At 35.9% G+C, this 22,401-nt stretch overlaps 2 pseudogenes; both read left to right on the forward strand.

The window, feature by feature from the left end:
• Positions 1–853: 853 nt before the first annotated feature.
• Positions 854–1,249, forward strand: LOC149239323 (sister chromatid cohesion protein PDS5 homolog C pseudogene; annotated as a pseudogene).
• A 4,136-nt stretch (positions 1,250–5,385) lies between these two features.
• LOC149239324 (sister chromatid cohesion protein PDS5 homolog C pseudogene) lies at positions 5,386–5,781 on the forward strand (annotated as a pseudogene).
• Positions 5,782–22,401: the final 16,620 nt, after the last annotated feature.

Here is a 22,401-nt window from a genome sequence, read left to right on the forward strand (position 1 = left end):
GGGGAAATGTTCTTGTGGGTTTTGCTTCTATTCTTCGAATTTGGAGCAGTCTGAAATTATTCCTTGTAAACAATCTTGAGCTCAGTTTTCAGGGATATTCTCATTGTACTGGATATTCTGTTTTCTGAGATTTTTCACCCAGCTGAAAGACACACTTGAGATCCGCGATTTTTATAAGAACAGCCTCAAAATTACAGATTGGGAAATGCAAACTATCTCCTGGTCATCTGTGTTGGAAAAGACCGTTCAATTTCAAAATATTCAGCGACTCTGTGTTGTCAAAGATCTTTCAGCTCATGATGTTATAATGCGTATCATGCCCAAAGACAATTTCTTAATCAGGATGTAGAACAAGGGTGTGTTTGCCATGTCTATTCCTCGGTGGGTTCTTGGTGCAGGTCCTACGGTTCATAAAGCAAATGGCACCGAGAATTGCCTGATGTTGACAAAGACTCTGGAATGGACTAAAGCAGACCAGCAAAAAAAAGAACAGCCTGAGCTGGTTGTCTTGAACATGAAAATGGATGGGGAGCTAGATTGGAGTGAAATGGAGTTCTTGATTAAGTGGAAAGGATAGTCATATACGCACTGTCAATGGCAATCTTTGTCTGAGCTTCAAAATCTGAATGGTTTCAAAAAGGTGTTAAACTATATAAGGAAGAAGTATCTGACAACAGAGATGTCAGCGGAAGGAGATTCTCAGAGTGATTTCCAAAAGGAATACCATGAGATTATTTATGATATTTGTCAACAACCACTTCAGTTGCCTCTGCCAAATGTTTCAAGTACAGTTCAGGAATTTCAGAAAGTGGAGGACTATTTATCTATGGTGGAACAGTAACCTTCTGAGATAATGCAGGATGCAGTGATTCCATCCATAAGTGCGTTGGTAAAGCCAGAGCTTCTAAGGCACCAAGACAAAGATGTCAGGCTCATTGTTGTTACTTGCATTAGTGAAATCACTAGAATAACGGCACCTGAAGCACCATATAATGATGATTTAATGAGGAAAATATTTCAGTTGATTGTTGGAAGCCTTCAGGGACTAGATCAAATGAATAGTCCCACATTTGGAAGGAGGGTAACAATTTTAGAAACTGTCGCAAAAGTCAGGGCATGCGTTGTCATGCTGAACCTTCAGTGTGATAATCTCATCCTTGACATGTTTCAACATTTCCTTGCCAGTGCTAGTGAGAATCACACTGAAAACGTATCTGCTTCAATGCAAACAATTATGAGTTTGGTTTGAATGAGAGTGAAGACATATCACAACAACTGTTATCTGTTTTACTGAATAGCTTGAGAAGAGACAAGCAAAAAGCTTCACCAACTGCCCTTGCACTAGCCGTAAATGTTGTTAAACTTTGTGCAGAAAAGTTGAGGCTAATAGCTCTTTTACAGGTTGTTCCCATAACCTTGTCCAAAGCATCAAATATGCGAAGTGAATTTTTAGAGGCAGGGAAGAAGACTGTGCTTTTGAAATTACACAGCAGTTTCGTAGCGCGCTACGAAACTGCTGTAGCTGCATGTTACAATTCAGTTGATCAATCATGATTGACAAAGCGGCAAATCTTTTTGAAAGGTTTTGTCATCACACAGGTACATGAAAACGGTGGACAGCACATCAAGGAGTTGGCAGTCTGCTCTATTTTGGGTAATTAAAGGATAAAGGACATGCTTCTTTGGATTCGAACATTTTGAGGTAAACCAAAGACCAGTAAAACAGGGATAATTTCCTATGTTTCAGGACAATGGAAAATGTGTGACATTGAAGACCAACATGGAGCCTTGAAGATCCATCACAGCCAAACTAAAAGAGACCACTTGTCAGGGAATAAATCCTGATTGTAATAAATGCTACATTCAGCATGATGAAGAATTAGAATCCTAATTGTTTTAGGATTCTAGAGTTGTCAATTAGTAGTCAGTTGTATTTATTAGTTAGTTAAAGGGTTAATAGGTGTCATTAGAAGTAGTTTTCGAGTTCCCTTAATGTTTAAGGAGGAATCTCAATCAGTTAGAAGAAGAGCTCTATATATAGCTGAAACAGCAATGTAATCAGGGTTGGGAAATTTTATGGAAAAGCTTGTATTTGGCCTATTGGTATGGATGTATAATCACTCAGAACTCACTGAATGTGCTCTGGTGTGAGACTCATTTTCAGTAATACATGCTTGACTTTACTTCTCAGGATTCATGAAGGATTTTTTATGTTCAGAATATGTGATGTTGTCCTTTTCTTAATTCTTACAGTGGTATGGATGTATAATCACTCAGAATTCACTGAATGTGCTCTGACTTCCGGTATACATTTATAAACTGTGTGGTCCCATATGAGTTATGTTCTGAATGTTTAAATGCTGAATGCCCTGACTTCCATGTAAGGTTGAGTTCATTGTTATATTGAGGTGTTGTTGACTCCATAAGCCCAATGGATAGTTGGTTAATGTGTTCCCACCATTCATATTTTCCACAGTTGTTCTATAAGAGTTAGCCATCTTATCTTTATTCACAATCATTAATCCATCAAGAGAGAGCCCTCTCAGGTTGAGGAGGCTAAGCCTCAGCCTAAAGTAGGTTTGAAATAGTTACTTAGAGTCAACCTGACCAGCAGCCTATCAGGGTCTGATTTTGAGATAACATTTTGGTGCGTCTGCCGGGAGTCTGAAGATTATTCATTCCCGAAATCAAGAGGCTGAACTTCTGAAGGTAGCAGGAGCTCAGAAGAATTTTCGAGGCTGCAAATCTACCTTGGCGACTCCATTGTTGAAAAATTCGAAATTCATAGATTCGTGGTGATTCCACTGGAGTTATGAAGGACCCAGATGCTACCATTCTTATTTCAAGGTATGCATGCATAAATTTTTCAGGAATTCATGGTTTCCCAAATTATTTTCCCAAGGATGCATATTTTCTAAGGAATGGTCCAAAATTCAATGGAGAAGATTTGAGTTTAACTTTGAAGCATATATCAGATTTTTGTGAGTTTACAGAGCTTCTTAGAGTTAAACATGAGGATGTTTGCATTATGTTGTTCTATGATTCATTTCAAGGGAAATGTAAACAATGGATTGAAAGCTTTCCTACCAAATCCATTAAGTCATTTGAAGACTTTTGGCTTCTGTTTTTGGAGGAATGGATGGATAGATCAGATGCGGTGGCAAACTCTCCTTCAATTCAAGGTTTCAAACAGTGGAATGATCATCATATTAATGAAGAAATAGTTGAAAATTTTTCTTTGTCCTTGTCTTCTTATATAAAATCATTTGACTGCAAGGCAGAGGATAAGATGAAATTTTTGGATGAATTTGCCAAAGACATTGAGAAAGATATTGAACGTTTACAAGGTCAAATTCAACCATATAGTCTTCGTGGTTGTGATCATTCTTTTCAAAATATTTTTATGATAGCACATAAGGAGAGAGTGTTGCTTCCTTTCTCTTTCACGATTGAGGAAGAGTACACTGTTGTTGAAGATCAGTTTTCACAACCAGAAAGTTACAAGAATCATCAAGTTGATCATGTATTCTGGGATCCTATAGCCAAATATATGGAAGAGTTTTACTCTCCAGTGTTTCAGTTTTTCTATGAAGATCAGAGGCAATTTCAGTGGCACTGGTCATCACAATATCATTGTGGCTCTGAACTCCGATGCAGTCAAAAAACTCAAATATCAGATAAGACAAATGATTGGCTACATTGGAAATTTCACATTGATTGAGCAGAAAGAAGTTTGAAATTGATAGGGTAGGTAGGTAGGAAATTGCAAATAAGCTCAAGGTGGACTGAGCCTTTTTCAGTAGATATAGATTTCTTTCTCCTACAGTGATCATCAAGCTTAAGCCCGAGGTGAGGGCCCAAGAAGTTGGAAAGGGATGTTTGTCAAGCAAATTTCCGTTTGTTATAAAAAAAAAAAAAAAAGCACTGGACCTACGAGTTCTTAGTGTACTACATGAGCACACTATCCCAAGTGGAGCCACTGTTATCACTTAAGAATTCTAATTTCAAAACCACTCACATTAGTTTGATGGTAAAAATTCGGTGCTAGTCTAGGTTTGAGTTTTTGTTTGCCTTAGAGTCTGAGTCTTAGGAGTCCACTACATCCTTATTCACCACTGGTCTCACATCTCACATGGATATCATATGTCCAAACTCATTTCAAAACCGAAATTGTCTAGGTGATTTCGTAGCACCTGTAATCATTTTAAAGTGGTTTTGCAGCACATAAATCCTTTTTAGCAGTTTTGCAGCGCAACATGTTTGAGGTGATTTCGTAGCGCATAATTCAAATTTTGCACTGGCTGCGCCGAAATTGGGGATTTGTTCGAATCCATAGCCATTCTTTCACAGCTGTCATATCCATCAAAATCCATCAACAATTGTCATCCTATACACTTCGTCTATCATATCCGACCGCTTATCCTCATCATTAGGTCGTTAGGTGTCTTGGTACTGGCACATGTCTGCAGTTGTATTTTACTTAGCGGTTTTGGTCGTTCAATCAGGGGTTTCAAAATAGTATCAGAGCAATCGGGGAAATGTTCTTGTGGGTTTTGCTTCTATTCTTCGAATTTGGAGTAGCCTGAAATTATTCCTTGTAAACAATCTTGAGCTCAGTTTTCAGGGATATTCTCATTGTGTTGGATATTCTGTTTTCTGAGATTTTTCACCCAGCTGAAAGACACACTTGAGATCCGCGATTTTTATAAGAACAGCCTCAAAATTACAGATTGGGAAATGCAAACTATCTCCTGGTCATCTGTGTTGGAAAAGACCGTTCAATTTCAAAATATTCAGTGACTCTGTGTTGTCAAAGATCTTTCAGCTCATGATGTTATAATGCGTATCATGCGCAAAGACAATTTCTTAATCAGGATGTAGAACAAGGGTGTGTTTGCCATGTCTATTCCTCGGTGGGTTCTTGGTGCAGGTCCTATGGTTCATAAAGCAAATGGCATCGAGAATTGCCTGATGTTGACAAAGACTCTGGAATGGACTAAAGCAGACCAGCAAAAAAAAGAACAGCCTGAGCTGGTTGTCTTGAACATGAAAATGGATGGGGAGCTAGATTGGAGTGAAATGGAGTTCTTGATTAAGTGGAAAGGACAGTCATATACGCACTGTCAATGGCAATCTTTGTCTGAGCTTCAAAATCTGAATGGTTTCAAAAAGGTGTTAAACTATATAAGGAAGAAGTATCTGACAACAGAGATGTCAGCGGAAGGAGATTCTCAGAGTGATTTCCAAAATGAATACCATGAGATTATTTATGATATTTGTCAACAACCACTTCAGTTGCCTCTACCAAATGTTTCAAGTACAGTTCAGGAATTTCAAAAAGTGGAGGATTATTTATCTATGGTGGAACAGTAACCTTCTGAGATAATGCAGGATGCAGTGATTCCATCCATAAGTGCATTGGTAAAGCCAGAGCTTCTAAGGCACCAAGACAAAGATGTCAGGCTCATTGTTGTTACTTGCATTAGTGAAATCACTAGAATAACGGCACCTGAAGCACCATATAATGATGATTTAATGAGGGAAATATTTCAGTTGATTATTGGAAGCCTTCAGGGACTAGATCAAATGAATAGTCCCACATTTGGAAGGAGGGTAACAATTTTAGAAACTGTCGCAAAAGTCAGGGCATGCGTTGTCATGCTGAACCTTCAGTGTGATAATCTCATCCTTGACATGTTTCAACATTTCCTTGCCAGTGCTAGTGAGAATCACACTGAAAACGTATCTGCTTCAATGCAAACAATTATGAGTTTGGTTTGAATGAGAGTGAAGACATATCACAACAACTGTTATCTGTTTTACTGAATAGCTTGAGAAGAGACAAGCAAAAAGCTTCACCAGCTGCCCTTGCACTAGCCGTAAATGTTGTTAAACTTTGTGCAGAAAAGTTGAGGCTAATAGCTCTTTTACAGGTTGTTCCCATAACCTTGTCCAAAGCATCAACTATGCGAAGTGAATTTTTAGAGGCAGGGAAGAAGACTGTGCTTTTGAAATTACACAGCAGTTTCGTAGCGCGCTACGAAACTGCTGTAGCTGCATGTTACAATTCAGTTGATCAATCATGATTGACAAAGCGGCAAATCTTTTTGAAAGGTTTTGTCATCACACAGGTACATGAAAATGGTGGACAACACATCAAGGACGTGGCAGTCTGCTCTATTTTGGGTAATTAAAGGATAAAGGACATGCTTCTTTGGATTCGAACATTTTGAGGTAAACCAAAGACCAGTAAAACAGGGATAATTTCCTATGTTTCAGGACAATGGAAAACGTGTGACATTGAAGACCAACATGGAGCCTTGAAGATCCATCACAGCCAAACTAAAAGAGACCACTTGTCAGGGAATAAATCCTAATTGTAATAAATGCTACATTCAGCATGATGAAGAATTAGAATCCTAATTGTTTTAGGATTCTAGAGCTGTCAATTAGTAGTCAGTTGTATTTATTAGTTAGTTAAAGGGTTAATAGGTGTCATTAGAAGTAGTTTTCGAGTTCCCTTAATGTTTAAGGAGGAATCTCGATCAGTTAGAATAAGAGCTCTATATATAGCTGAAACAACAATGTAATCAGGGTTGGGAAATTTTATGGAAAAGCTTGTATTTGGCCTATTGGTATGGATGTATAATCACTCAGAATTCACTGAATGTGCTCTGATGTGAGACTCATTTTCAGTAATACATGCTTGACTTTACTTCTCAGGATTCATGAAGGATTTTTTATGTTCAGAATATGTGATGTTGTCCTTTTCTTAATTCTTACAGTGGTATGGATGTATAATCACTCAGAATTCACTGAATGTGCTCTGACTTCCTGTATACATTTATAAACTGTGTGGTCCCATATGAGTTTATGTTCTGAATGTTTAAATGCTGAATGCCCTGACTTCCATGTAAGGTTGTGTTCATTGTTATATTGAGGTGTTGTTGACTCCATAAGCCCAATGAATAGTTGGTTAATGTGTTCCCACCATTCATATTTTCCACAGTTGTTCTATAAGAGTTAGCCATCTTATCTTTATTCACAATCATTAATCCATCAAGAGAGAGCCCTCTCAGGTTGAGGAGGCTAAGCCTCAGCCTAAAGTAGGTTTGAAATAGTTACTTAGAGTCAACCTGACCAGCAGCCTATCAGGGTCTGATTTTGAGATAACAGTCACAAAAAGTTATTAATCTAGATATCAGATATCTTAAAGTTTTTAGTGATTACGAAATCATTATTAAATAGGTAAGGAATGCAATCCATTATGTTTATAATCACCTTAAGAATTACCAATACTTAATTCAATATTTGACTACACATTTTATGACATTCAATATAACTCCAATTCCTAGAATTCAAAATGCCAGTGCAAACCACTTAGCTAGTGTAGCTTCAAAACTCATACCTCCTGAGGACTTCAGTCTAGATAGATTTTCAGTAGAATTTATTTTTCACCCTTCTATTCCTGATAGCATCATGAATTGGTGAGTGTTTAATGATGATAATGATATTCTACGTTTTTTGACTTATGAAGGTTCTTATACAGATCATATCATTGACGAACATGAACATGATAGGTAGCCTAATAATTCTTCTGATAAAAATTCATTACCAAAACTTGTAGTAAAGTTAGATGATTTGTACGAATTAAAGGATAGATTCAAGAAATCAACCAATTGTAAATTCCAAAGTAGTACTTTAAGGTTTGAACTTATTAATTTAGGGTCCGAGGAAAAACCTCAAAATATTAACTTAGGACTTGGAATTTCTCCTGACGAAAGGCTTTCCTTCATACATTTGTTAAGGAGATACAAGGACATTTTTGCTTGGAGTTACAATGACTTGAATACATATGACACCTCTATCATCCAACATACCATACCCATGTTGTTCGATGTAAATCTAGTTCAACAAAAACTTAGAAAAATCCACCCTAATCTTGAAACTCAAATTAAGACCAAGCTGAATAAATTTCTTAAAGCCAAAATCATTTTTCCGGTTAGACATTCCAAGTGGGTGTCAAACCTCATCCATGTTAGAAAGAAGAATGAAAACATTTAAATTTATATTGATTTTAGGATTTTGAATAGAGCATCTAAAAAATGAAAACTTTCCTCTCCCTTCGATGGAACAAATCTTATAGTCTGTTGCAGTCTCTGAGCTTATGTCTTTTTTAGATGGTTTTTCAGGTTATAACCAGATCCTTGTAGACCCTATAGATTGATTAAATATGACATTTAGAACCAAATGGGGAACCTACATTTATCAAAAAATTCCTTCTAGTTTAATTAATGTTCGAGCTACATTCCAAAGAGCTATGAATATTGCTTTCAGAGGTATGATTAATAAATCGTTCATTGTTTATTTAGATGATATTACAATCTATTCAAAGAAAAGGATTAATCATCTTAATGATTTAAAGCACATCTTTGAAAGGTGCATGAAATTTGGAATATCTTTAAATCCTAAAAAATCATTCTTTGCTTTAAATGAAGAAAAATTCATGGGTTTTATTTTTCAAACTATGGAATCACCAAACACCCGAAAAGAGTCAAAGCCATCTCAGAAATTCCCATACCTCATAATACAAAATTGATGCAATATTTCCTTGGGAAAATCAATTTTGTTAAACATTTTGTTCCTGATTTTTCAAAGATTGTCATGCCACTTCAAAACATGATAAAAAAGAAAGTAATTTATAAGTGGGGACAAGCTAAGATACATATTTTGAATCAATTAAGAAAGACATTATCGATGCTCCTTCATTGTCATCTCATGATTATTCTAGGGAATTTGTCCTATATACTTTTTCCTCTGATCATTCTTACGTGGTAGTTTTAACTCAACAAAATCAAGAACAAGTTGAATCTCCTATTTCTTTATATAGTTCTACATTAAAAGAAGAAAAAATAAATTATTCAGAAGTGGAAAAACATGCTTTCATGATCTTTAAATCATTAAAAAAATTCAGACCTTTTCTCGTAAAATCACGCACAAAAGTGATTGTGTCTTTCCCAATAGTTAGGAAAATACTTATGTAAAAGGAATTAGGATAAAAGAGAGCTAACTAGGTCACATCTTTACAGGAATATGACCTTGAAATCAAATGAGCTAAGATTTTTAGAGGTCAAGGTTTTTATAGGTTGGTTATTGGTGCATCTGACAATACATCAAAAGTTGATTCAGGTAAAAGCATTCAGGTTTCAAAGGTATGTCCCATTGATACTGAATCTCAATATTTTGATTTGATTTTCTATTTAAAAAATGGCTATGCACTAGTTGAGGTAGATTTCAAAATGAAAAGAGCAATGAGATAGAAAGGAAACTAATATCAACTTGTTAATGATGTTTTATTCAGGAAAAATTATGATTATGTCATTCTTAGGTGTTTAGAAAAGCCCGAAGATGAAAAGGTGTTGCAAGAACTACATGATGTACCATCACGTGGGCATTAAAGTGGGGATACTACTTCCCAAAAAATACTTCACGCTGGATACTATTGGCTAACTTTGTTCAAATATACACATTCTTATGTGAGAAAATGTAAAATTTTCAAGGAGAGAAAAGAAAGCAGCCTTGCATCTACAACCCATGAATATTGAACAACCCTTTGAACAACGGGGGTTGGATATCATAGGTGAGATTGTTCCACATTCTTCTAAGTAACATAAATGTATTCTCACTGATATTGATTATTTCACTAAGTGGGTGGAGGCAGTACCGTTAAAGGTGGCCAATTATGAAATTGTTATTGATTTCATTGATCAACACATTATCACCAGGTTTGGCCTTCCTAATGCTCTAATGTTTGATAATTTTTCATATTTTTATGGTAATGTAATTACTAATTTTTCACTAAAGAGGGTTTTCAAAGTTAAATATGCTACAAATTATTATCCCCGAGGGAATGGATTAGCATAATCCACTAACAAAAACCTCTTGAGAATTATAAAGCGAACTATATATGAAAATCAAAATAATTGTCATAAAAATTTAATTTTTTCTCTATGGGCATACATAATTACTCACAAAGCTTCCTTAACGATTTCACCTTATTATCTAGTTTATGGAAAAGAAGTTGTGTTTCCTCCTAATGTAGCTTTACCTTCATTAGCCCTGGTGTAGTCAATTGAAGAACAACCCTACTCTTTTCTCCAATTAAGATTGTCTCATGTATTTAAATTAGAAGAAGGGATGGATAAGGCAAAATAGATTCTTGCCAAACACAAAAACATTATTAAATAATGATTTGATGCAAGTTCAGTTGGGAATGGAGATTTGGTTCTAAAATGGGATAAATCCCAAGAAGAAAATGGTAAACATACAAAGTTTCTGAAACTTTGCTTGGAATATTTCATATAGTCAAAAAACTGCCTCATCTACTTTTATTCTACAAGATTTACACGGTAGGAAAGAATCTCTTCCCATAAATGGGATAATTCTAAGAAATGTTTTTCTTGAAAACTCATGCCTTGTTGTAAATAATCATATGTAATTATCGATGTGTCTTTAGGATAATTTTGTTGTATGTTACTTTCTTAGCTATGTACTTGGGATGTTGTAGATTCTATGTTCATTTTCATGAAATTCATATGTAAAAAGGAAAATCCTTAAGAAAATGATTATTGTGTTGATGACAAAAAATTCATAGATATTGAAATCTCTCATTTTATTTCCATTCTTTTGTGAACTATTTATAGCTTGAATCACTAAAAGACAATTTTTTCTTATGACTAGTCATATTCTGGAACAATTATTGAAATAAATAAAGACTATAAAAGGTTTTAGCACTTTATAACTTTAATTTTCATCCACAACTCTTAAGGAGAAGAGTTACCTCCACATCTACTAATCAAATACTTTTAGAGTGTAATTAAAAAATATTTAACTTGAAAGAAAAGGGGTCTCTTTAAGAGCCAGCTTACCATGATCACGGGGAACTAATGTTATTGACATTATCACATCTAGTCACCAAGACAGGATAAAGGTCTCATTACCAGATAGCTTGTTCAATATCATTACAACCTGTAAATGGAATTATCAACATCTGGCTACTAAACCAGGGCAAGGGCTTTCAAGAAAAAGAAAAAAATCAAAATGTAAATTAAATAGCTCTAAAATATATTCTAGTGGATGGGATACTGGTATTTCTTGGTTAAACGGTAACCCTGTCGAGGCTATGGACCATTGTTGGCAGTAGTGGCACTACTAGTAACTAAAGAGTCTCTCTTAATGCAAAACTTTCAATAGTTCTTTATTTCATCATTACAATTGATAATATAAATTGACTGTTAAAGATAAATAGTTTCTTTAATAAATAACATGTTATGAAGTTTGCAAGTAAAGAATTTTATTTTATTCAGAGAAATTTTTATCAAAAATATGTTTTTCAACATTATACTATCTTCAAATTTTATCCTTTATTTCTTTAAATTTCATTTATTTAACAGAGATATATGTTTTTCCTAGTGTATCACAAATTGTTGTAGTATAACAACAATCCCCAGTTTTAGTTATTTCCTAATAAATAATGGGGATCCTTTTTCTAGTATCCTTAGTTTCTCAATTAAAATAATTTGTGTTATTTAATAAAGTACAATAAGGAAATTTGTTATGAGTACCTTTTAAAACAAAACTTTTATAAAACTTAAGGTCTTTTCCATTTTTGTAACAAATCTTATGGAAGTTGTATTTCATAAAAGTTACAAAATAATGGAATTCTGATGGGCCCACTCCCCAAAGTTACCTTTGTATTGAAAATCATTCATTATCGACTCTTCTCCATTTCCAAGTTTTATTAATAAACATCATGAAAATTCTCATCCCAGAAGTCCAACCTCTCGATGCATTTCTTAATGTTTGAATACTTTCCATTTCGAAGCTCTTAATATCGTAAAGTATAATTTAGTTACATTCCTGAAATTACAACCCCTGAAAACTTTTTGATTTAAATATTTAATTTTGGAATTGCATATTTATTACACCTCCGAAAACACACTACTCTGAAATTCTGTCAAGTTTTGATAATAATCTTATTGGAACCTCTATCATTCGAATCTCTTTAAAAATAATGTTACAAAAAGTGGTACTTCCAAAATCATAACACCCAATACTTTTTTACGTCTGTAATATTCGACTCCAGGTAATTCTATATTAGGGTTCCACATTCTAGAAACATTATTTTTTAAGTCTTATTAAAAAAATCCTACCGGTAAACTTTTCATATTTCTCAGTGGGACACTTACTTTGAGAATGTTTTCGAGATATCTCTTTATAGCCTTTGTATTATCAGGAGCCTCTCACTTTAGATATTTGAAATATTGCAACTCTATTTTAAACTATCAAAACTGACATCGACCCTTTCACATGGCATCTTGTTAGTGTACTTAGTGGATTTAAATGGATTTTAATAAGTCTTGAAAACAAAGAAAATTACATTTAATTCACTTTAGTCTCATAAAAAAATTTCTAAAAGGGATTTTCATTGTAGAGCTTATTTTTCTATCAGCATGAATTTCTAGCTAAGTAAGTGTCTTTGAATGATTTATTTTGTATCTCCATTACATGCAAGCTTTGATTCTCATCATCACGAAGAAACGAATAAAGGAGAGAAACCCAAGAAAAATGATCTGCCACAGCAACCTTCCGGCCCATTTGTTGAACATACTGATGAGAAGAGTCCAGGAGCGAGGTTATTTTCCAACACTGTTTGTACCAACGATTATGGATTTTCCTCTCGAGAGTTCATTTACTAATATTTTGAGGATGAAGGGCCTGAAGTCACAAAAAGAACAACTATTGAATATGACTCAATTCCCATCTTTGAGCATACAATAAGGGATGCTGCTAATTCATTCCTTCATATAATTTCCGTGAGACCCAAATTTGTTCCCTACACATATATGGTTCACTAGGTTATAGAGAACTTGGATATTTCAGGATGACACATAAAGATGTCAAAGGGAACAATCCTAGTATCTTTCCATAGCAAAGGTTTGCTAAAAAGTATAATCTACCAAATCCACAATATGTATGCAATAAGCAATATCCTGAAGCATTTATGAAGCAAAATGGACACCCATTAGAACATATTAGTCAGTGGCGCAAAGGCCCTAATAAGCATAAAGCCGAGGAGTCATGTGAATACTCAATTTATTCCCTTTCTCCTCGATTTTACTAAGTTGCATAGATGATATGTTTGTTGTATGGGCAACCTAACATGTCAAAATTTCTTGATGATTGGATTCCTTTAATTGATGGTGAAGTTGAGGGTTTCATTTTTAGTTGGGTGACCATGCTCTATGATAGGATGGTTACTCATATCTTGGAATTTAGGAAAGGCAGAAATATCTCCGAAAATAAGATTCTTCATTTCTATATGTCTGCATAAATTATGAACGCTCTTTTCTTTTCAATGGATTTCACAGCTATGGGATGGAAATGGACTATCCAGGAACCCAAACCCATTCATATCTACCATTATTTCCTATGGGAGTCTAAGTACTTAAAAAATTTCTATTGCATTTTCCATGGAGTGATAATTCTAGTTTATGAAGTTATTTTTGGATCAAATCTACCTCGGATGTCACAGGAAGATGAAGATGGTCTTCAAAACATTGGGAACTGGTTTGGAGAGGAGCTATTTAATTATATTAGAATTATGAAAATTTAACTAATCCTCATGTCCTACCTTTATACATACAATATAAGATTCTAAGAAGAGAAATAACCTATCAAATGATAGCTTATGGAATTTTCTAAAACATTGAAAGGTCCAAATAAAAGGATGTGGTCATCTTTTCCTTCTAAGTTTGGTATATTTTCCTTAGAAAATTATAAGCATGAAGAGAAGGAAATTTAGGTTATTTAGGCCCTCGACCTACCTACTATTCCCAACAGGAAATACAATCATGTTTCTGTAGTTAAAAAGTTCACTGCTTCCCAAAACCTTAGGAATTGTTTTCATGAATCTAATAGGTTGGATGACTTTTTTCTAGTAGTCCTCTTCTTATGCGCAGGAATTAAAGAGATTAGAATAACAATTTTCCCTATAGGAGAAGGCTCAATTTTCAAAATACTAAAATTCTAGAATATCCATCCTTCCTTTGGGTTTATTACAGCTAACTCAGGAAAAGGCTTTAACTGCTAATGTTCATATTGTCAGTTCATCACAGTTAGCAATACCTCCTCAAACAAAGGGTGGTGTGGTTTCCTCAACATCCCAAGAAGAAGGAATTGTATTTGGATCCTAATTGGATGAAATTTGGGAAGAGTTTAGTCAAACTCTAAATTCAAAAAATGATGACCCTCAGAGTGTAAAAGCTTCACAACAAAGTAATCCTTAGGATACTCCTAATAATTCTAAAGAAAAGAAGGCTATTAATAAATCTTAGGCTCAAGATGAGAAATATTTTTAAATTATTATTGCATTTGCTACCTCTAAAATTGATTTGAATACTAAAGAGATTCCTCCTTTGGATATTTTCTACAGTCCTCAACAGAAGGCTATAGTAAAAAGAGGAAGAAAGAAAATAAAGGTAGATCAATCACATACATTATTACCTAAATATATCTCCCCTTGTGAATTTTTATGGAAGGTATATATTGAGGAACCAATAGAGGAGTTAGGGAGCCCAACTCAGTTCATAGGTGCTTATGCCTCAACAAATATTGATAAGGCCACAAAAGTTCAAAGAGTTCTAAAGGAGAAAGAAGAAAAAATCCTCCTGTTGGAGAAGAATCTTGTTTATGAGAAGAACAGGATCAATGACCAATGGCAGTCAAAATTGACAAACTTACAACAAAGGTTTTACTCAATAAAGGTGCAATATGATAATGATTTGCAGATAAAAAATGATCAAATCTATGAAATGTAGAAGAAAATTGAAGAAATGCACCTTAGTCCTAAACTAACAGAATTTAAGAAGGAAGCCAAGGAGTTGAATGCTCTTCTCGGACATCAACAAAGGGTCTTCTACAATAAATTAATGTTAATTCAAGGTTAGTGTAAGGGTGTTGATTCTCTTGTTGATCAATTGTGTAAGAAATGAATGAGAAGCTCACAGGTTTCCTCAACTCGTAAGAAAGTGAAGAAGGTAGACATGTTAATCTATCAAAGATTGATGAAGCTCAGGAAATCATTATTTTCATGGAATGGGAGATCCAAATGAAACAGGCTAAAGCATCCGTAAATTAAGTCTGGAAACTTGCTAGTTATATTATCAAATCTGTTAATGATAATTTACTACAATCTAATCTCATTCTGAGTTGTCCCGAAGGTGTTATCACCAAAAAATGATCACCTATCCATCTCTAACTAAGTGGATCAAAATACACCACGTAGAATTAATTTTACCATAGTAAAATAACTTTCACGGTGGAAAATAATTTAGTAAACCACTTTTATTAAATTATTTCTGATTTAAATAAAAAAACCCCATGAGAGTAATTAGATAAATAAATATTTATTTAATTTTCTCTAGGAATGATTATTAAATCATTATTTAATAATTATTCCTTGTCCCATTTGACTAAATCCCTTGGGAATATTTAAATAAATCATTATTTATTTTAATTTCCTTATTTATGTTATTAGAATAATAATTAAATCACTATTTAATAATTGATTTGATGTCACACTTTTATTTGTTAATTGTTTCTAAATAAAGGTATTTAACCATTTTAAATTCCTTTCCCTCTCCAATAAATATAATAAAGTATTCCAAGTAGATAGATCTGAATTTGGTTCATAATATTTTATTATTCTCCATTTTCAAGATAAATTTCGTACTTGGCTATATAAAGGAGGGTTTTTCATTCATTCTTCACCATGATCATAATCACTGTCAACATTATCATCATTTTTCTTGAGCTCCCATTTTGAGTTCTTCACTTTTGTTTAGGTTTTTTCACATTGAGAGAGAAGATCAATTTTTTGAAGCGTCAAATATATCAAAGGACCCATCCCACGAAGGGGGAGTTACAGATGAATATGTAGATCTCCTTCACCAGGTGTTATCAATAAAAGATAAATTCATTTAAAATTGTCTTTCAAATTGGGTTATTATATTGGATTCTTTATATTGCTACTTTCTATTTTATGTTATACCTTCTTTTAGTACAGGTTTTCTATTTGTGTTTCGAATCTAAGAAAACAGCATGCATCAACTTGTTGTTAGGGTCACTTGTCACCTAGTGACTTAATTGAAGTATTTTTGGTACACCTTCCAGGAATTTTCACACTAACAAATGATGATTCCACTAGGTCTTTAGTTACACATTTGTCATCCAACAAATGACATCTCCACTGGTTTAATAACAACATTCTTGGGTGACTGAAGTTTTAGAAAATTTTAAGGTTTTCTTCAATTTTTTTTCTCTCAATTTCTATTTATAATGTTAAACCCTATTTTGTCAAATTTTCGGATTTTGTTGGGTTTCTCTTCTTTTCTGCATGTCACAGGTACTAGTCGAGTATGGGACAACAAAATTTGTGCAAGATTTTCCAACCGAGACTCCCAGGAACAAAGTGAACTTTTCAGTCCAATAAGTGAGTTGTAGAGCGCATGTTTTGGCTCAAAAACCATGTTTTCCTCATTTCCAGGTCAGTACCTGCATTTTGGAAATTTTCCGGAAATGTTTCACTTTTTTTTTTTACAGATTTTCCTTGAGTGTTGTTTGCATACTGGTTTGGGTTATTCATCTCTATTTTCCAGTCTCCCTTAGCCCTGTATCCACTTGATTTGTCTCTTTGAGGAAGGAAATAGCCCCATAGGGTTTAGAGTACACCTCCACATTGATAGGAAGAGATTTGTTGAGTGAGGAATCTAGGGTTTTCAACATTTTCATCCATTGTTTTTTAGATATAATCCATTACTTTAAAGATCCTTTTGATAGGTTTATTTTACCTTTTCTCCCTTTAGATTCTGGGTTTTCCTTTTTCCCCTTAGGATCTCCTTGAGTATATTAGGTCTTTGAGCTTCAGACCTATCTTTTGCAGCATTTTTCACTTCTAATTTTTGTTGTTTGGTGCATCATTTACAAAATGTTAGAGCCTTTAGATCCCATTCCCTTCACATTAGATCTTTTTGAATCTTCTTTGTGTCTTTGATTTGCTTGTTTTGCCTTCTCTTTCTTAGTTTCTTAGTAGCCCTTGTGGGTGGGGTTTTGTGTACTTGATTGGTTGTTTATCTATTTTGTCATTTTCATATTTATTTACAATATTTCAACATTTTACTTTCAGTAGCATATGGCATCATGAAACATGGTTAATTAACTCATCTACTTGACACATCATTCTCACACGCTCACACCTTAAGAAAATGTGAGTTTGGTTAACACCGCCAAGCCAAGACTTGAAACACTACACCTTAATAAATCAACACACATAGATTAACCCCACTTGGGCATCATGGCCAAACAATATTTGTAGTGTAGGTGTAGGGTTGGTGGGATAGGCTTCGAATAACACCCATTGATCACTTTTCATCAGACATAGAAGTTGACATATTAGGGAGCTTAAAATAATTCACCATCCCATGATTAAAGCTGAAGTGCATCAAAAACATGATTCAGAGGGGGTTAGACTAGGTCATCATGCGATCAGTTGTTCTTGGGGCTACCCAACCTATGGTAGGGAATTCCATGTGGTGGATAACTACCAAGAAGGTCAAGACTCGACCACACCTCGGTGAGGAAGGTAATCGTAGTGACCAATCTCCAGAAAATACCTTATAGGACTGGATTTGGGAAGAAATTTGTCCTCTACCCTACCTTTCTCTGGACAACTCTACTTGAGGGGATGAGATTCTATCAAGTAAGAAGTTCTTTGGAAGGTCATATAAAACAATAGATCTAGGATTGTTTGAGGATTTAGATCACCTATAGGCTAAAGGTCTTTTTCTTCAATAGGATGTGACTGCTTGTATTAGAGTAACATCATTAAATGGTTAGTTTACACTTGGCATCAATGCAATAGGTGTTTTCTTGTTGTTTTTCACTCTCTTATTCCTATAATTTCTCTTTAGTATAGAAACCATAGTGCCTCCAAGGTGTTTTTCATGTCAAATTCGAGGGCTTCACCTTCAGTTCCCATTAGGCCATATTACTCCTCCCTGTCGAGTTCGAGTTCATCCTCCTAGTCCTCCATCGAGTCATCATCCTGATTATGATTCTTGTTCTACTGATTCATCTCATTCATCCTCTGATTTCGCGTCTTCTCAACCCAATATCACCATCAATGCGGGCACTAATACAAGTGTAGGAACCTAGGGCGGTAACCGAGGTGCTAACCAGGTTGCCCCCACTAGAGGAACCTCAACTGGTTTGGTCACTCCTACTCCCTTACTTACTTTGATTTTTGGTTTAATTCTCTGAGATTTTAACCAGCTTATCAATGATCCTCTTCTCCACAATCCCACATGGTCAGCAATTCCCACTAAACTTCCTTCAGACATCCCAAAGTTTGAAGCTAATCCTCGAGAATATCCAACTAATCATGTTCACTTCTTCATATATGTTGTTCATCCAACTCCATTACTGAAGATTCCATTCATCTTCGATTGCTCCAATGGATGCTCACTTGGGCTCTTGCAAAGTGGTATGTAGACCAGCCCATGGAAACCCATTCCACTTTAGCGAATATCGTTATAACCTTTCTTTCATATTTCCAATTACTTCTCTGTTATGATACCAGTACCGAACTCTTGACTTCTTTCCACCAAACTTCTACAACTCGCCTTTCCGACCATGTTCAGGAACGACATAGAAGGAGGAGAATTTGTAGAGCTCCTAACTTTGAAGGCCGAGTCTATATGGATTGGTTTCTTATATCTTTGGTTGTCCCCCATTGAAAAATATGTCGCATCACACTTTTCTCAATGTTAGTAAGAACAAATCCAAATAGCTCTCAAATTTGATCTGATTTACGCCCAGTCAGGTTATGTTTACACTGTCATCCCCAATCTGCCTCAGCCTGGTGCTACTAATGCACTAGGGGCATCTCATGCCACTGATGGCATAGTTGGAATTCTATCACACCCTCATTCATATGCTCCACCTCATATGAGTTATGGTCACCCCCAAGGAGGTATCAATTCCTTGTACAATTATCCCTACTGCAATTTTCCTTAGGGAAATCCTTACCCAGGTCATATCATGCCATATGCATATCCTCTTTCACATCAATAGATGTGAAGGCCAGTTGTTTCTCATCTTTCTTATACCAATATTTCCCCATATCCCTATTATCTATATCCACAACCTAATGCTCCAACCCCTTTGGCACTAACGCCTTAGCCCCCCATGCCTTCTCCCCCTCCACCGTAGCAGCCACCTCCTCCACAAGGACAAGTGTATTCTCTTCACATTGGACCTAATCCCCCTAATCCCCAGAAAAGGAACAAGGGGAAGGGTAATAGGAACTAGAAGCCGCAAGGTAATCAAGGAAACGAGGGTCCTCCACCCAATGCCCCTCAAGGTACTCAACCTAATCCTGCAACCTAGCAACAGGAAGGTCAGCCCAACCAGAACAAAAATCTTCGTATGAACAAACCTCATTCTTATTACGAAGTCTATGGTTATTATACCCATGAGTTTCCTATTTTACCTCCGATATGACAAGCATGGGAAACTCAAACCACTTCTCAAGGATCAGAACCCACCATTCCTCCTCCTCCTTTTCCTTCATCCCAATCAACCATGCTTACCAATCCTTTTTCTCAACAAGGATACAAAGATTCTCAATCTACACAAGGTCAATCAACTCAACTAGCTCAACCACCTAGTCAACGTGATTATCATATTCTCATGATGAATTCTTATGGGGTAAATACCAAACAAGTTAACCTTGAGACTCAATCGTGCCAATATGACAAGCCACCTGCTATGTCTACGACTGAGTCACAAGCCAAAGGGTCTATTGAGCATCTATCATCACCCAACAGTACCTTATAGATCCCTCAACCTAAGGTTGAGGTCATACCCAAGATCCCCAAAGGTTTGTAACACTGAAATGCTGCTTCTACCAAAGTCACCTATACATATAGCATAGTAGATGACTTGGTGCACTCTCATGTTGCCATGTCAATGCTAGAAGTTCTCCAAACATGCCCATCGCAATGAAAAGATGTAATAAATTATCTAGGCACTATGGATCCTCAAGATGATCAAATGATTGTCTTTCATGTTGACATGTTGGATAACCCTCCCTTACCTTCATCTGCTTCTTTCGAAATTCCAGTCTCCATTCGAAATGCCATTGTCCAGCGGTGTATGAATGATGAAGGTGCATCCACTTGTGTGATTGCCGCTAGTTTTTGGAAACAAATTGGTTCCCCTAATCTATCCCCATCCACCATCACTTTGTGTGCATGGGATAGTCATCCTTCACATCCCCTTGGCTTATAATGCAACTGCCCAGTCACAGTTGCTGGCAAGAACGTCTGTATTGACATTGAAGTCATTGATGCTGCCCTCAACTATAACATCCTTTTGGGTCATAGCTATACTTATGCCATTTTAGATGTCACATCTGTGATTCATCGTAAGATGTGCTTTTCCCAAAATGGAAATATTGTCACAATTGATTAGTTGACGTATTATGATCCAAAAACCTAGACTTCACTTCAAACCAAAATTTCTTCTGTGGTTGAAAAAAATATTGTCTCATCTATTTCTCCAAGAGTCTATAAGATTCCTCTTTACTTGGTGCCTACTATGGCCCCCATCCTAATCCTTCTAAGCCTAGCTCATCGAGTGTTTTCATGCTCCAAGCATCGTGGGCCACCCACAAATGGGCCACTATTCCTTCACAATAGGTTGCACCTTCACGACTTGTTGTTCCTGAATTAACTCCACTTATCGGTACAACTCCTCAAGGATCACTTCCTTCTCCTAGTATCTCTCCTAATCCATTTCCTCCCAGAACCGTTCCTCTAAGCCTTAACCATTGTGGAGTAGTTCCTCTAGGCCACTATCCTTTTGGTCAGATACCCTTTTTATTCCCACCTCTTGGAGTCTTTTCTACACCTATCATGGCTATGTTGAGTCTACCCAATATTACCTTACGGATCTCGATCTAGTACTTTGATCCCCCAACAAACATTCCACCTAATCAATTGAAACCTTACACCTCTTTGACCACGGTCCAACCGGTTGTTCCTACCACTGTCTTTGCTTCAGTACCTCAACAACCTCAATAGGAGCCTACTCCCGTTGCAAAATTATATGGAAAGTGGACAAAGCCTAAAATAAGGGAACTCAAGATAAGGCTCCCCCAGAAACTCTAGCTCCCTCTAAGCCACCAAAGCCTCTTTCTCCTTGCACTTTGTGTGATGTTCTTGGTCATGCCACCAATAACTATCCTGATCTCCCTCATGTTAAGGATGTGGTAACTAATACCTTCCATGATTCAAACATTCCTAAGGTCCATGTTACCTTACCTATTTAAGCGAAGAAGATTCGATCATTACGCAAAAAACACCCTTGCACTTTGTGTGATAACAATGGCCACTTTTCCCACCACTGTCCTCGTCTCAAATATTTTTGTGATACACCTAAAGTGCTTCACGAATTAGAAGCCACTCATAATGAGTCTACTTCTCCTTTACTCGTGGATTCTGGTCCCACTTCTACACCAGAACAAGAGGTCTCTACAACACCCATTTTGATCCCTCCCCCTAATGTCGAGATGACATATAGTTCTACTCCTATTCTCTACTTGTCATCATTCATGAGATCATTACCTGGAAACTCCCTAGACATTTATTTTTGAGCTTCTGTTGAACCTTCCTCATCAATAACATTAGTCTCAACATTGGTAGATATTTCATCTACTAGTCATATGTTTCGAGATTTTGACAATGTGTATGTGAACCTTGTCTCTCATGAAGAGGATTCAAGTAGCTATTCGCCATCATGTGGTCTTTCTTCCTCCAGTATGCCCATATTCCATTCTAGTGAAGACATCATGGAAGTTATGACCATCACTGATTATCCTTTGGATGATATGCACCATTGTGCGTACTTCCTTTTGCAACAATCCCATGACCAATATGTTGTGGAGTCCAAAGACTTCATCCATAGTGAGGTCGATTGGTTTAATAACCCCTTAATTCGAACCGATGAATTTGAACCACATACACCTTGTGGACATTACATTGCCACACAATGTTTGGGTGAGGGGGCATTCATTTCTGAGAGTCTAGAAGAAGAGATTCTCACCAACCCTCCTAGTGAATCTGGTCGTCTCAACACTAGTACCATCATTGTTCCCCATTTAGAAGAACCTATAGAGTCTCATATCACTTCAGATCACTCTAGGGATGATTCATTTAATCATTCCTCCATCTTACATCAACAACCCTAGACATTGTTGATGTTCAACCACCATGTTTTGTA

This window comes from Pinus tabuliformis, chromosome 8 (genome assembly GCF_031772625.1).
Source record: "Pinus tabuliformis cultivar Carrire ecotype Pingquan chromosome 8, CPIR1, whole genome shotgun sequence".
Classification (NCBI taxonomy): Eukaryota; Viridiplantae; Streptophyta; class Pinopsida; order Pinales; family Pinaceae; genus Pinus; species Pinus tabuliformis.